The following is a 16942-nucleotide window of genomic DNA, read 5'->3' as shown; positions in this document are numbered from 1 at the left end:
AAACGCAAGTTGTCAAACCCATGGTCTGCGGGCCTGATGTGGTCCATCAAATAATTTTTTTGTGGCCCATGAAAGTAAATGATGTGCACTAAATTAAACTTAATATTTTTGGGGCATTAAATGAATGAAAGGCTGAGGACAGCTATAAAAAATATACAATTAAGTTTAAAAAATGTCAATTAAAAATTAAACTCTAAAAAAAATTGAAAGAAAAGGAAAAATTCCTCATTAAAAATAATGATCAATCAGCTTTTCTCCCTTTTTATATATTTTCTAAACCAATCAAATTAAAATGAAAAAGTAAAAGGAAAATGCTCAAAATGAGATTTTGATCCATTTTAATTGACTTTCAAAATCTTAATCAAACGCAAGTTATAAAATATTAGAAAATATTCCACCCTAATTTTATATTATTATTAATTTTACCACAAATCTAGATAATATCAACAATAATGTTTTTCCCTTTTTAGTATTTAAAAAAAATATTCAAACATGCTGAACTGCTTATTGAATCCTTAATAAATTAATATTTGAGTATACTTACCCATTGCATAAACATTCAATGGCTCACCATTTTAACACTACAGTCCATTGTGACTGCTTGCCTGCGACAAAAACAATTTTCAAGTATGACAAGTCAGCCATACTTCCACAACTCTCTGTGATGTTTTTGGCTCATTTGCGGCCAACGCGGGCTCTTAGCTGCCCTCATTGTCCGAGACGTCCAGTCATATCCTCACATGAATATCAAGCATGCGTTCCGCCCAAGCTGTGTTTACGCAGCGCGCGTCTCGCAGCTGCAACCCATTTGAAGTGGGCACCGCCGCTATTCTTTTCTGTCTAGCGCGTGCGATGAAGTCCAAGTACATTGGAGCACCTGCTTCCTACAACAAACGCCGCATATTTTTTAAAGCCTGTTTATAGCAGCGCGAGAAATGCTAGTCATCCCGTTTCCATAATGTCCAGCAGGAAGGAAAGGGCACTCCGGCGCCGTGCCATTTTCAGACTGTTCAACTTGTGCTTGTCTTGATTTTTGCAGGGACCTGATTCCAAGTCTTGATCCGTAACTTACATTTGACGTCGATCCCGGTCAATGGTCGTCGTCACATTTCATCGATGTGAATTTGTGCAATTAATCTCAATTCATTTATCGAGATAATCTCCTAAATTCAAATTTCTTCAAATTTGCATCGACAAAAGTGACGATTCATTTGAACTCAGCAGATTGATATCACCAAGTGTGCGTTTATGAGATTAAATTTATATAACGCCAGAGATTAATCTCGCAAATTACCATTTAATTAAATATGTATAATCAAATGTGAGATTAATCTCGTGTATGACCATTTCATGAAATATGTATAATGAAATGCGAGATTAATCTCGTGTATGACCATTTCATGAAATATGTATAATAAAATGCGAGATTAATCCAAATGTATTATTTATTTTGTCCCGGCCAAAATGAATTGGACAACTAGCGTCCTCATTGGCAACCAATGAGTTCATGGAGATTAATCTCACAGATTCCCATTTCATCAAAAGTGAACCTCATATGAAATTAACTCATTAGGATATTTGATCAAACGTGATTTTGTGAGATAAATCTAAATGAACACATTCCATTGTTCGCTCCCAGCCCTCCAAGTCAAAGTAAATAAATAAGTAGATATTATTGAAGTGATATTTACCCAATTTTGATCCCTTAAAAATAGCGTGATTGGATCGGGGACACTTGAAATGCATTATTAGTTTGCTGGCGGCGTGAGATCGGGAGATTTAGCCATCTTGAGTTACAGCCTCTAAATCCTGCGTTTCAACCACAGCAAAGTCAAACGATCAGGAGAACATTTGTATTGGGCCCCCGTTTCCCTGACGACAGGCGCTACGGTTGCGCTATCTTTGCGCCGACACCTCACAGATTACATGAACGGTAAGGCGCGAGAGGCGCCCGGGTGTTTACGATGGCATATTTGGAGGATGGAAATAGCGCCGGGGAAAGATGAGTCCCTTTCATCAGCGCCGCACGGCTTGCGTAAGCGACATCGCACGCCGAGACACCCGCGGTCCAAAAAGTCCTACCAGTCTTTTTGAAGGGAACTACACAGTCACCTCTAGAGCCAGCACTTGTTAATGTTTTGGCATTTTTTTTAGTGAAGGAGGAGCTTTGTGAAGGAAGATTTTGTAAACAAATACTGCATATTTAACAGTATTGTCCCAGTTCAGACGTTTGTGTTTTTTTAAATGTCTGACAGTGGTAACATCGTTTTTAAAGCGATAAATCCATCCCTGTCGGGAGCGTATCAGTAACCTATGGGAAGACATAAATCACTATATCGACATTGTCACGCTAGTATGTATTCTCCTTTAGTCCTCCCTGCAACCTGTTTTTGCCGTTCCAAGCAATAGAAAACCTCCAAGCCGTGTTTATAGGCCATTTTTTTTCTACCTCCGCGTTTTTCCGCGTTGCCAAGCTGGCACCAAGACGAAGGAATGCGCAATACACACGAGAGAGAATAAAGGAAAAGTCAGACACAACATTGTGTTGTCGCCAATAGTGGCCTCGCTCTTAAGTGGTTCTGATTTACATCCCGCAACAGTCGAAAACATTTGCGCATTCGCCTGGTAACCGTGTCTTGCCGTCTGGGTAATTGTTTGGACATTTTCAATGTAGATTTTTTTTAAAGACCAAACTAAAGTAATATGAATTTTTCTTTTGTTTGCCTACTCAAAATGAAGAAATACGATAGCAATTGGACCGATATGTGTTTATGTTGCCAGTCATGGTTGAGGATGATAAAGCTGTTTTATTTTTAACATGCAAACTCATTTTGGGGATCTCAGGATGCTAAAAAAAAGAAATATTTTCAACATACTTGTTTGCTCAACTCATATGCACTTACAAAATAATGCTTTAGTCCCCTTTTTTATACACTGCTTTCACCTTATAAGCCAAAATTTTGTGTATATAGTATTGTATTCACAGTATGAGTTGTGGTCGTTAAGTAAAAGAAGTATTTCACATATTAAAAAAAAAAAGAACACCCACTGATGGTGTTTGACGTGCAATTTAATTTGATTAGAAGGACATTTTTTTATTTGCAGCTTTAGAGTACGAATGGATTGGACGTCTGTTGCCATCCGTGGTAGTAAAGAGAAAATATTTTGTGTTATTTCTATAGCGACAAACACAAAAGTGTACTGCTCATCTGTTTTATATCGCCGTTTGTGGTGAGAAATGTAATTACTAAACACATTACACTTATTGTTTATAGCGATATGACAACGTTGACATGCAAGTGACCTAAACTTGACATTTGAAGCATTCATGATAAATCATACACCAAAGCAAAATGTTTCTTTGCGGGGATTACGTTGTGATTTTTTTAATACAAGGAACGATGTCCTTCCCAAATAATTCATTAGGACCAGGATTGTCTTAAGTAGCTTTCCAAAAACATGACAACTTTGTGGTCTTGCCTGTTGCCAATACTACAACTACTATATCAATACCATGTTTTGCAGCGGGGAAAAATCTATTAATACCAAATTACTGTTTACCCACTTGAATATAAAAAAAGAGGTTAATTTAGCTCACTTTTTTATGACTACTACATAAACAGGTTAAAAACCTGCCTTCTTAATTTTCTTCATTTTCTTCTATTGGCAGTGTTTGTCATCGGCGGCCATTTCGGGGAGGACGTCTTTTTCGGCAGCGTACCGATATGTGCAACGGGAATGACAAAACCACTTGGAAAAGGAAGATTTTCAGGTACGAGACGCTCATCACGATCCCACTCAAAGTGTCTCTGTAAACACACACTGGGGGTGGCGGCGGGGGGGTTCAATCAAGCGGAGGGAATGAGGTTAATCGGCTCAGTCTGACACCTCTCCAGCCGTTCAGACACGAGAGTGCCAACACGCAAACACACCTCGCCATTCAGGATCATTTTGCCAGAGTATGACAAGGCTTATTGCCCACTGATGAAGATGATTGCAAGGAAGCGGCGCCCCTATCGTACGCCGCCATCGCAAAATCACCCATCGGCAAACTTCTCTTGACACTGAAACATTATCCTGCAGTGGCTAGTGACAGAATGATGAACGGGCGCCCATGCGGGCAATACATGGGCGACTGGGAGCAAATTACTCACCGGGGAAGACGTTGTGTACAATGAATGAACAAGTAGGAGCCGTATACAAAAATAGTTGCAAAAAAAGGTTGGGGGGGGCGTACTGTACATTATAAAATATATACAGTGGTACCTCGACATACGATCGTAATCCGTTCCGAGACTGAGATGGTATGTTGAGCTTTTCGTAACTCGAGCGAACGTTTCCCATTGAAATGTGTATTTATTTGTATTTACATTACTGAATCAAATCTCATCACTAGTCTTTTTTTTTTTACATATGTAGTACAACAAAATAGTGAAATTTGACACTGTAGTCTCATCTTCTATTTTCTATTACCGTCAACGGCAGCCATTTTGCCAAACAATATTGCATTTTACTGTCTAAGACACTAAAAACTAAGCAGAGAAAGAAAACCTTGTGGTTTGGGCTCGACTCTTTCAGTTATTTACGGTGAGTAACCATCCATCCTTTTGTGCTCTGACAACGCGGGAGGGAATTCCTGGAAGACAACGTTATAAATAACATGCCCGAGTTGTGTCCAAATACCGCTTTTTTTACACAAATAGGCTGAAAATAAGTTTCACTTCTCTTCTCCAACAAGATAAATGCATGTAGGGCAGTGCAAATTTGTTGTTGTCAAGACAAGAAGCCACGCCAAGGTTCTGTGGCTGAAAGCTGAAACCCATGTAGGCCTGACATCTGGATTCGGGGTGGAGAGGACGAGATGCAATAAGGGGACGTCTTTTATTTTTTTGAAGGGATGCGAGGTTTCCGTTGTGTGGCAATTAGTCGGTAGGCAGAAAAATCTACGTTTTGCCAATGAGGAGGACATTTTCATAGATGTGCAAAGATGGGAGGGTCAAAACGGATTGGATGTTTATCGCTGTCAAAGGTAGTCAAGTTGTCAAATGGTCTCAGTCGTGGTAGCGCCATTTTTGGAATAGTAACTGTAAACGAGGGGAGGTAAATGACCTTAAAGTTGTGGGATTTTATTTTCGTGTTGCTTCTTAAGAGCAAATATTTTTGCATCGTTCAATGTTTTATGGCCATAAAAAAACAATGCAATTTACAAGGGAGAAAAAGAGCAAATAGTCTTATTTTTGGTGAAATATTGTTAATTTATATTCTTGTTTTTCTCAGTTTTTTATTTATTTATGTTTTTTTACATTTAGGGAGTGAAAAGTAAATCTATATTTTGATTCATGGGAAAATGTTAATTCTTAAAAATCTGAGTCAATATACTTTTTGAATTGAATGCTTTTATTGTCATCTTACAGGTATTAATGAGATTTTATTTGTATTCACGGTTACTTTATATATTTGTATTTATTTGCTTTAAAATCAGGAAACAAAGATCCGATATTTTTTCTCCATTTGTGTCATATACAACAAAAATAATTCCGCTATAAGAGTCAAAGCTGGCTCTAACCTGAACAGCTGCAGCAAACATCTGCACACGAAAGTGCGCTAGCAAAAGTGCTGAGCTCAGGTTGGCACGTTCTCCGCATACGTGTGTCACCGAGCTCACAAACGCTTCGGAAGGTCGTTTATTTTCTTCTTTTACGAGCGGTTCTCGTCCCCCAGATTCCATCCCGGGTTTCTCTTAACTCCAATGCGTGCCTGGCTTCTGATTTTCGGTGTTAAAAATATACTCGAGCGAAGCAATTGGATGAGGTGGAGTTTGTTTTCACAGTCAGGATGGAAAGAAGAAAAAAAAGAGGGGATGAATAATATGAAATGAGACACCAAAAAGCTAAAAACGAATCTAAGCGAAGCGTGCTTTATTTTCACTAACATTGTAACATATGGACAAATTATTTGGACTTAACATCAGTTAAATTAATGAAAGATTTTGAACTTGAATAAGTTAACTCAACAACCATTTTATATTAAACCTCTACGATTAATTATGATTCAAAAAAGTACTTTTAAGTTAAAATAGATATTTTTATCAGTTGGCTTTCATTACCTTGGAAATGTATTTTCAGTTAGAATAACAATTTCAATTGGCTTTAATAACAAAAGTAGGCTGAATAGTCTCATTTTCAGATTGTGCGTATGACAATGTCGATTAATCGCAGTTAATCTTATGCAATAGATAACTATTTACATGTGTAATCATTTCCCAGCCCTATTTTTTTCATGTTTTATTACACTTTAGCTGTAAATGTGTATGAGAACCAAAAACTATGCATGCTAAGCTAATTTTTGTTGAATTAGTTTTTTGCACTGCAAAATATAAAGCTGTTTTTTTTTTGTGTACTGGCTGCCATTGATGACGCCGGACGCCCAATCCATTTGAAGTGGCAGGGTTGGCAGCAAATACATGAAAGTTCATTGCCTGCCACTCTCCCGGTTCAAATGAATTGGACGTCTACTACAGATAAACTCATTTAAAGCGTTTTAATTTGTTTTGAAGAGCCACGTGGACGTCTATCAAGTCTTGAATTTGACTTTCCGCAACCTGTTTTTCCTCCACTCTTCTTTTGCCACCTGAGCCAAACGTTCCCCGTAGTAAAGTCAAACTGTCCAGAATAGCAGACAGCAGATGAACATCCCATCATTGAAGGAATGCGCCTGCCTGAAACGCACATTTGTTTTGTCTGCTGAGCTCATCTGCCGGGAGGAATGTGGTGTTTTTATTAGTTGTTTGCCTTTCGAAGGCCCTAAATCTTTTATTTAACGTCCAAAACAAAACAGTTTGAAACGCTATGCCTATAGAAAACAATAGCATTCGTACTCTTTGTGCTCAGTCCACAGACAGTGAACACATTTTCCCATTTATACCCGATTTTTCTACCTACGGCAAAAGCACTTTGATAGGAGATGGTTCTCCGATGGAGGGTAGGGAATTTAAAAAAAAAAAACAGAGGCTGCGGGCTATCCGCTTTATTTCTGACCTCATATAACCTGCCTGCCTACATCCAATTCTCCCGAGTACACCCGCATCCAGTTTCACCCGCGTCTAGTTATAAACAAACCTACAGCAGAATGGCTGAGGGGGAAAAAATAAACAATTATTTTGAGAATGTGACACCACTAGAATAGAATTAGTAAATTAAACAAAAAAAATCATTAATGGTGTTTTGATTTCCCCGGGTGGAAAAGGGAAAACAAGTGGGTCAATAGGCAAAAGAACAAATGTGTTAATTGTGTAGATGTACTGCCGCAAATCTTTTGGTCATGACTGAAAGGAACAAAAAATTCCTTCATCCGCCCTCCCAAGTCAACTTTATTGGACGTCTATTGCCGTCGATGGCAGACAATGCCTTAAAAAATGTTGTTGTTTTTTTCTTAGTTGACATCCCAGGCATTATGATGTAACAATTAGCTCAACCTCAGTTTTCAACTCGTCACACTCGACATGACATTGTCGGAATTCATCACGACGTCGTTCCATCCAGTCAGCAAAATCAAATTTGACAGCAAACAAAGCTGTTTGTTTTCTCATATGCCTCCTACAAAATAGTCCTTTGTGTCTTCACTCCAAATTTTCTGCACATTTGCGCTATTGACACGGCAATAAAAGAGCTCAAGTGTCCCGAGCGTGCAGTCAAAGTTCTGCAAACAAACCGAGCAGAGTGAAAGGTTAACTCTATTGTTTAGAATCAACAGCATCCTGTACTGTACTAATCCCTCAAAGAAGGGATATGCGGGTGTGGTGGTGTTACTGTACTGCTTACCCACAGGGCTGTCAGAAAATAAGAAATAGGACCCAGGCGCCACCACTATATTATGAGTTAACTCATTGGCTGCCAGCCAAAGATTTTCCCACATTCACCCTTTTGTTGTCCCTTAGTGAAAGCATTTTGATAGAATGTGCTTGTCACTTTATAACATAAATATTGCCCAATATTATTTTGTAACTTGCCCTGCTTTTTGCATTTAAGGATTCTGAGCACCAATAGTGAACATTTTTTTATTAACAAATCAATGCCAGTCGATACAGTTTAAATAAATTGAATCTGTGGTTGTCAATGGCAGTTAAAGGTTTCTAAAAAGGGTTGTGCATTTTTCATTAGTTTTTTTTTATCCTATTGGTTTTAAATTGTAAAATTAAATTATAAAAAATATTAAAAAAAATATTATAATTATTTCATGTAATTATCCAAATAAAAATTGATTATAAAATTAAAGTAGTTAATTATTTGTTATTATACAGTCATGTTTTAAATAACACTTTCCCTTGCCAAAATATTGATTATCAAATTCAGTTACTTCATTTCGCTGCAAATTACGACGGCCATCTGTCAAAAAACCGACATGCGTAGTGTTCCATTCCGTCAAACGGCAAATGACAACCTTCCCACAGCGAACCTGCCGATGTGTTTTGCGCCCGTCTGCACGGCGAGTCCCAAAATGTAAGACATCCGTTCGCAAAAGACAAAGCGAAGCTGTTTGCCGTCTGCTCCGGTGCATCTCGCCAGCAAAGTAGAAGTGGGTCAAGGCAGCTGCTTCCCAAGCAGACCCATTTGCTCAAATGCTGCCAAAATGCCGTCCCCCCGGCATAACTAACCCCAATCCGGCGTTCATGTCTGAAACCTGGATGTCTTCTAAACCTGTTGTCACAACGCAGAAGAAAAAAAAATGGAAATAATAGAAGATGGAATGCTTTCTTTAAGTTGTCAATTACCTCCTATTCATTAGGAGCCATATTCGGATCACAAAAAACGTGAAGTTTTCTATGGTTTTTGTTTTTTTGGCAATGTTTATTTGTAGTTTTGATGTATTTATGTTTTTGTTTGCAGTGCTTTCCCATTATTATTTTGTTTGCGGTTTCACGATTGGTGAGATTTTTGTGAGAGAGTTTCGTTTTTGGTTAAAACTCAAACTCTCAATTTATGAAACTGCTTTATCTTTTCAAAAAATTTAATCGGAGAAATGACACTTTTCCCAACAATTAATAAAAAAAATACTTTTTAACGTTGACCCTATTTTTTTTATTTTTTGGGGGAAAAAATAAACTTATAGGTTGATTATGACCATTATTGGCTGCCATAGACGTCCAATCCCTATCGAATGGAACTAAAGCGATTGGACGTCTATCGCCGTCGAAGGCTTTTTACCAATAGACGTGAGAGCTGAAAGATGAGCTTCTCAATTTGTACGTATCCGGTTTCCAGTATTCTTCTCCCAATTTTTTTTGGAGCCTCTGTGGGAAAATGGCGAACAAAACACAGGAACCTCACCCACATTTAAATGTAACCCGATAGGCGCCCACTTAAAGCACAACAGGTATCAAGTGTCCTCCCCACCTGGTTTAAAAAGTCCTCAGGGACAAGTGCGGGTGTACAAAACGTCAAGTGTCACGCACACCACGTGACGGGCAGGTGAAAAACATGGCGGCCTGCCTGTTTTAGTCTTGGTTTGGGTTATATATACATGTTATTATCTTCATAATATTGGACTAAATGTTGTAAGGGGAAACAGTGCAAGTAACAATTGTGAGTAGAGAAAAAATTCAATTCTTGAAGCAAAACTAAGCACTTTGTATGGAAAAAAACCTGCAAAAAATAGAAGAAAAAAATGTTTTAAAAAAAAGTTCAAAAGTATTTGCAGATTTTTAAATTAATTGTTAGAAATGTGTCATTTCTTCAGTTTTGGTTTTTGAAAAGATAAAGTAGTTTCATATTTTTTTTTTCATATTTACTTCACTTTGACATTTTCATAGTCATTAATTTAATTGAATTTTTGGGGTAAAATTCCCAAAATTCCAAAGTGTTTTTCAGTATGCTCCCATTGTCCAACTTGTCACTCATTTAATTCTCAAGCTTAATCAAACAAACCGCCGTGAAAATCTCGCCTCCCTGCCGAATGTTTACCACAGCTTGCCCTGGGTCACCTTTGACATTTGCTCTCCACTCGTACCTCACCAGCAGACTTCTGGGATTTATCCATCGAACTGCCAGTGGGTCATCCCCTCGTCTTCAGTCTAAAAAAAAAAATCAATCAACTTGAACGATAATCTGCATTTTCAGCCCGTTTTGTGCCATTCGTGCTTCAAATCTGGCACGTTTTTCCCTTTTTTTTTTGCTTGTGTGACTGCCACAAACTGCAGACATGACACATGTGCAGTTAATCACATCACAAACAGCGGCCAGTATTTCACAGATGATTTAAAGCGTCTGGGCCTCTTCATTCATCAAATCTGGCACCGAACAGATTTTTTTTTTTTGCAAATTAGTCATCATTTTAAAATATTGTTATGTGAACGAACAGCCCCTGTTGAATCTCATCGCCTATGGTGTGTTGGGGGGGCTGAACTGACAGAGCAGTTGTTGACCATTAAGACCACCCACAGGCTTGTGTCATCACCGGGGGGGGTTACCTTGCGCGTACACAACCACACAGAAAGAGGAATGGCAAACAAATATGTGCGCACAGTGATTTGTCACTGATAGTTTCTGTTTGAATGTACATTGATTGTTTATTATGGGATGCACCTACCAAAAAAACATTTTTGTAAAATTTTTCCAATAGCCACCCTCTCTTTTCCCATTTCCACCGAAAAAATCAGGCATCCAGAAGGGCAAGCTGTTGGGTTCTTAATAGTTACACTCTCACAAAATCAGCACTTTTTTTTTTTCCTCGCCTATCCATACTCTTGTTTTTCCCTTTTCCACCTAAAGGTATGAATAGGAGAACTAATAGTAAATGATTATGTTTCAGTGCCATTGGAAGGCAAGAGATGTCTTAATCCACATCCAAGACTTATATTCATTTAGATAGATTGGACATCAAAGTTATATGTAGCATTTGTCTCTAAAATAATTGGAATCCGCCTACTTTGATGTAATTAATAACATTTAGGAGTAAACCACTCCATCTGTCACCCCCAAATTAATTAGCAGCAAAGAGAAGAAGAAAAAAAATGCATATTTTCCTTTCTAGTCAGCTCATTTGCATGTTGTAATCCTGCCATCTGCGAAACCAAATACAGACTTGTTTGCACTGTGAACAACAAACCTGAACGATAATAAGACGGGAAGTGGATGCAGCTCGGCTCTTTCAGACCGTTGTAGGCGCTAGGGCTCTTAATCGGATGGAAATGAGGCCCCCAGACTCTGATTGCGTGGTTCCTTATCACACCAGAGGAAGTGGAAGAAGCTGGAGGTCTCATTAAAGTCCAAAGATGAGGAGATAGTGCGACGTCTGGGGGGGATTTTAAGGTGGGATTCATCTACAATGGAGGTGTTAAATTCAACATCTGGTGCTTGGAATGCTTTTCACTTTCTTTCAAATTTAAAAAAAATAATCCACCATCTTCCCCCCCCCTCATTATCCTATTCTTTTCCCTTTTCCACTGAAGGGATTGGAACGCCGATGAAATAATTGTTATGAAAACTTATTATTGCGTAGTATTGACATCGCCACATAATATACACGTGTTGTTTGTTTGTTTCTCCCCCTCATTTACCCTTTTGTTTTCCATTTTTCTAGTCCGCGGGGTGAAATATTTTTTATCGTAACAAGTATTATTTTAAAAAGCTAAACCTTCACCATATGCCGACGTTTAGTGTTTTTAACCATCCTAAACCCACCTGGTTTCTCATTTCCACCCAAGCAACCAGATAATAGTGAAATAATTTTCATGCAAACCCTGTCTTTCTTAATAAGGAAACCTTTTCTTATGTTTTCACACATTTTTTGTTTATTCTCTATCAGTCGCCCTGTGTTTTTCCCATTTCCACCCAAGCAAACCAGATAATAGTGAAATAATTTTCATGCAAACCCTTTCTTTCTTAATAATGAAACCTTTTATTTTGTTTTCACACATTTTTTTTCGTTTATTCTCCATCCGTCGCCCTGTGGTTTTCCCATTTCCACCCAAGCAATCAGGCTGCCAATATTACAATGCAATCTTTTTGATCCACACCTTCACCAAATTTTTACAATTTAAATTTCCCTCATCAAGCCAATTGTGAGCTAAAAATGAAAGCTGGTGGCAATGGCCAACATTTTCTCCCCTGTATGAACCATTCACACACAGTTAGATGCTGATCTGTGAGTGATACAGGAAGTGACACGCTAATGACCACAAAATGTAATCTTGCCGGAGCCCTCTCGGCGATGACGCGCGTCACCTGCTCGTTGCGGACGGAAATAAACGGACAGCTAATAAGCCCTGTTTCCAATCAATAAGACGGAGAAGAGACGTCCATGTTAGATGTGCCGGAGGCTCTACGGCGCGTTCATCCCATCACTTCCCCCCCCCCTAGCAGAACCACAAGGGAGTGAAATTGCCGTCCGCGTTCACTCCAATGTTTCCACAAGACCTCACTTGGTGGAAGTGGGAGCGTCACGGAGCTAATGCCGCCTGCCCGCTGAACCGTGAGGGCGGATCCTGGTAGGAGGATGGGAGGGAGGACGACATTTACGATGGCAAGCCTGTAATTATGTGGGCATCTGCCAGATAGCTACAGCGCCGCTGTGGGTTCGACGCTCGGGTTTCATTTTCATTTTTTACCCCGACAGATCCGAGGTGTTTGTTATTCATGATGAGCCCTTTTCAGTCATTTTGCAGATTTCCTTTCAGACTGGAATTTAATGTTGCGAATAATGACGCACGCAGAAAAACTAAGCACTCAGACAGCCATAGAAAAGGCTTAAAAATATACAACATTGGTGCAAATATGTTGGAATGGAATAATCAGATGGAAATTAGACCTGTCGCGCCTTCTTGTTTTCCCTTTTCCACCTGAGAAATCAGGATGGCGATAGGGAAATCCTTTTGATCCAGACTCGTTATTTGTTAGTGGATACCCCTTTCCGATATAAAAACATTCTACTTTTTTCTTTCCCTCATCCACCCTTTTTTCTCTTTTCCACCCAACTTAACAGGGCGGCGGAATATTGCATTTTACTCATTTTTTTCCCTTGTTGTTCTTTAATGAATGGCTTTTTATATTTTCACCTGTTTCCCTCAGCCACGTGTCTTGTCTAGGTGTTCCTCATTGTTGCGTCAGTTTTATTTAGATTTAGTTCTGTAATTTTCCTTTGTCTTGTTCACTAAATAATAATAATAATAATAATAATCGGACATAGGCCGCCTAACTTTATTTCTTAATTTAACATACCTGTCAACATCAGCCAATTGCTCCCCTTATTAATGATTGCTATTCCCCTTATTAGGCAATAATAAACCGTACAAACACAACGCAGTACATATTTACTCACATGGGGTGCACTTAAAAGTCTAAAGAAATTCCCCAAAGTAGACGGAGTGCCCAATCAGTCAGTGCGTTTGTACGCACTTCAATTCAAGATTCTGTAGATGTCGCTTTATGACGTCGACAGCTTGACTGTCTGGGTACATTGCTTGCTGACGCGCTATATTTACATAGTGAAAAAGGCGGACCTGTGAAAGGGGAATGCACATGCTTAAAGCATGACAACATTAGCAATTGACGATGACGTTTTCGTTTGCTACCAGTGACCGAGGCAATCCGGATTACAGCCAAAATAGGTAAAACGACATTGGTTTTGCAAAAAAAAAGTTGTTATACGGCGTACACAATTTGAAATGAACATATAAAGTAGCGGAAAAACGTATAAGGTATGCTTTAAACCCATTTTTGTGATGTACTGAGTGAACATTTTAGCGACGTAGAATCCATTTTACTTGACTAAGTTCCTGTCACGCATTTAAAGGCAGAAGGCACAGCAGCAGGTCTGTTGGCGAGCAGCAGGTAATCCAACTGTAAGAAGCAGCCAACCTTACAGGCCTTATTTAAAGCTCCACCGCTGAACTGTGACCTAGTACACGCATCGGACGGAATAAAGGGCATAGAGAGCATCTGTCTTGCAGCTGATGGCTCATAAAATATTCAGGCAAAAGTGAATGGGCAGTTTTGAAGCAAATGTTCAGCAAACGGCATTAAACGGGGTCAGCTGACTCAAAGCAAACAGTAATCGTCTTATCCAGCGGCGGTTTAGATGCAAGGTGAATCATCTTTTTAGATACTCATTCATAAAGTTACACATTTACAACAGAGCACCAGCTGCATGATCACCCAAAGCATTTTTAATATTGAAAAGGCTTTCCTGCTTCCTTCTTGCTTGAGCAAATTTTCATCTCACCTGAAATGAAAGCGGCTGCGGTCCCAGTTTCGATATAACTGTCCAGGCATGAAAGTCAATCCTAGCGCGGGATTGCAAAAGATGTTGGCAAGAATATTACACAGCATTGTGTCTGCTTAAACGCTCAAGATTCAAATCTTGACTTGATTTTGAACCAATGCCCATTTGGATGGATTTTTTACAAACGGTTTTGGTGGTTTGTGTTGCTGAACCACGATTGTTGGGAGATAGGCCTGCTGGGACGTGCTGCTGGGGACAGTTTACCAGAATCCTCCAAACATGCCTGGAACAGTTTTTGTTTCTGGAAAGTTTGGACCATGTTTTTTATTCGCCCCCGCCTGCTGCGGGGGAGAGACGCTAATCTCAAAGGGGGTTCGAGTTCTGTTAATTGAAGTTTCAGATTGTTGGAAAGGTTCACAGTTGGAATTTTCGTGGCTAGATGTACAGTCAAACGGAACTTGTATTGGTTTCATTTTTCAATATTTCTTGTGTGCTACTTTCAATTTTGACCTCTTACATGCGCTAGTCTTTAAATGATGGTGTAATGTCTAATGCTTATGTACGTATGTATTATTTGTTATTGGTCATACCTTCACAAACACAAATGTTGTTTTCCCTTATGCACCCTCTGATTTTCCCTTTTCCATTTAAGCAATTGAGGTGCCAATAGTATAAGATTTTTGACCCAAACTCAGTTTTTAACTTATCAAAAAAAGATTTTTTTCCTCATCCAGCCACCTTGTTTTCCCTTTTCCACCTAAGAAATGAGGTGCTGACTAAAAAAAATCTTTTTTTGTTTTAAATCTAAATCCATTCTTCTTGGTTAAACCAAAATAAACACATTTAGATGTATCAAAACAATTTTACTTAAAAAAATGTTTTCTCCCTCATCCACCCACTTATTTTCCCTTTTCCATCTAGTCTCCTCTTTGTGTCATTGTCTTTGTTTTTCGTTGGGTGGTTTGTTACTGAAAGATTATAATTTGCCTAACAAACTATGACCATCCACCCCTGTGAACATCACATATCCATTTTTTGCCCAACAATTTCAAAGGTCAATAGTTCAGTATCAACTTTACATTTCCTAACTAAACTCCAATTAAATTTAACAGCGCAGTACTATTCCAAAGTAATATTCCTATTCACACCATGTGAAAAGATCATCAAAGAAAAATGTAATGACAAAGAATAGTGAAATAGTGTACATTTCCCCATCGCTCACTCCTCGATCCCCGAGGCGAGGCTTTCTTAATAAGAGACCAAATACGCCCACAGGCGACATCGTGAAGGAACTTGTCCTCTTTGTAGTGATTCACCGCGGAATACTTCTCACCAGAAGCAACGGGGACTTGTCTTTCATCAGAATTACGCGGCTTCCAGCAACACACGTCCCGCTTTGGCTTTCCCACAGCACCCAAAACGACATCAGCAATCAGTCAACACGCTTCTTCATGTAATCCTTCAAAGCCACGCAACCCTTGTAATCAGATAACACTTTGATGCATGTTTCGGTGCCATCGACGGCGATAGACGTCCGGCACGTTTTGACTAGACGTAACCAATGAAGGACATTTATTGCATGAACTCAAAGTGACGCACGCCAATGTCTTTTCAGGTGAAGTTGGCGAGGGATGAAACGACGCCACTATTGTGAACACCTGCTTTTACAAGGGCAAGCGCAGGTGAGATACAATTACACTCCCTACTTGTTTTTATCCTTGAAAACGGGGATTCCCGCAGTCGTGAGCTCCACAATGACAAAAACAACTACACTATCACCATGATAACAGTTTAAGTCGTGTTCAAGCTTTTTTCGTGATTATACGTTTCATGTCGCTTTAATTTTGAAGACTAGATCATTTCAACGTAACAATTAATGGGTCAACAAATTAGTCGACAGCTATTTTGATAGTCGAACAATTGCAGGCGTTGTTGATGCAAAAGTTAATAACAAATATTCGGATATTTTTTCTCTTGTTTTGAAATGTATTTATTCATATTTGAAATGGAAAAAAAGTGCAAAGATTGGGGAAAACCTGCAAATATTCTTTAGATTTTTTTAAATCTTTGTTTTTAAAATGTCTTATTTCCAGTTTAATTTCACTTATCCAAACATTTGCTTTAATATATTTACTGTTTATTTAAAGTTTCATAGCAAAACACAGCAAAAAGTAAACCTTTTTATTTTTGTTTGAATTTGATACCTGTAAAAAAGAAAAGCTGATTGCATACTAATTTCTTTTGCACTTGATATTTCATTTCAACGAATACAAACATTTTATTAAACTTTTAAGTTAGCAAGAAATACAAAGTGGATGCACTCAAAATGACACATTTGAGTTGTTTTCCGATGACAAATGCAACATGAGGTTTAAAGTAGAAACATTCCGATTTGTAGATATCTACCTTAGACTAAATACAGATAAAAAGACAAAGAGTCATTTCCCGTCTCTGCGGGTCGAATGTTTACACCTTGACACTCGAGCCAGCCCTTTCTTGACTGTGACAAAGATGTCAGCCAGGATGAGGGGGGCTGACTCACCTATAGGTAGGTCAAGGCAACGCGCCCCCAGGCGAGGCCAGGGGCCACAAAGGCCAGACAAAACATGTGCAGGTACTCTGATTGGCAGCCAAAGAAACAGCAGCAGATAATTGGCTCACCTTACCGCTTCCGTTACACGGACACACGCTCGGAAAAAAACTCGGGCGACGTCTCACGTTGCCT

General features: G+C 39.0%; 1 protein-coding gene across 1 annotated transcript in view; it reads right to left on the bottom strand.

The window, feature by feature from the left end:
* The window catches only part of LOC144067368 (uncharacterized), a 155556-nt gene that overhangs the window by 52163 nt on the left and 86451 nt on the right, over positions 1-16942 (bottom strand). The window lies entirely within an intron of this gene.

The sequence above is a fragment of the Stigmatopora argus genome, chromosome 21 (genome assembly GCF_051989625.1).
Source record: "Stigmatopora argus isolate UIUO_Sarg chromosome 21, RoL_Sarg_1.0, whole genome shotgun sequence".
Lineage (NCBI taxonomy): Eukaryota > Metazoa > Chordata > Actinopteri > Syngnathiformes > Syngnathidae > Stigmatopora > Stigmatopora argus.
This window is presented reverse-complemented; position numbering and strand designations above follow the sequence as displayed.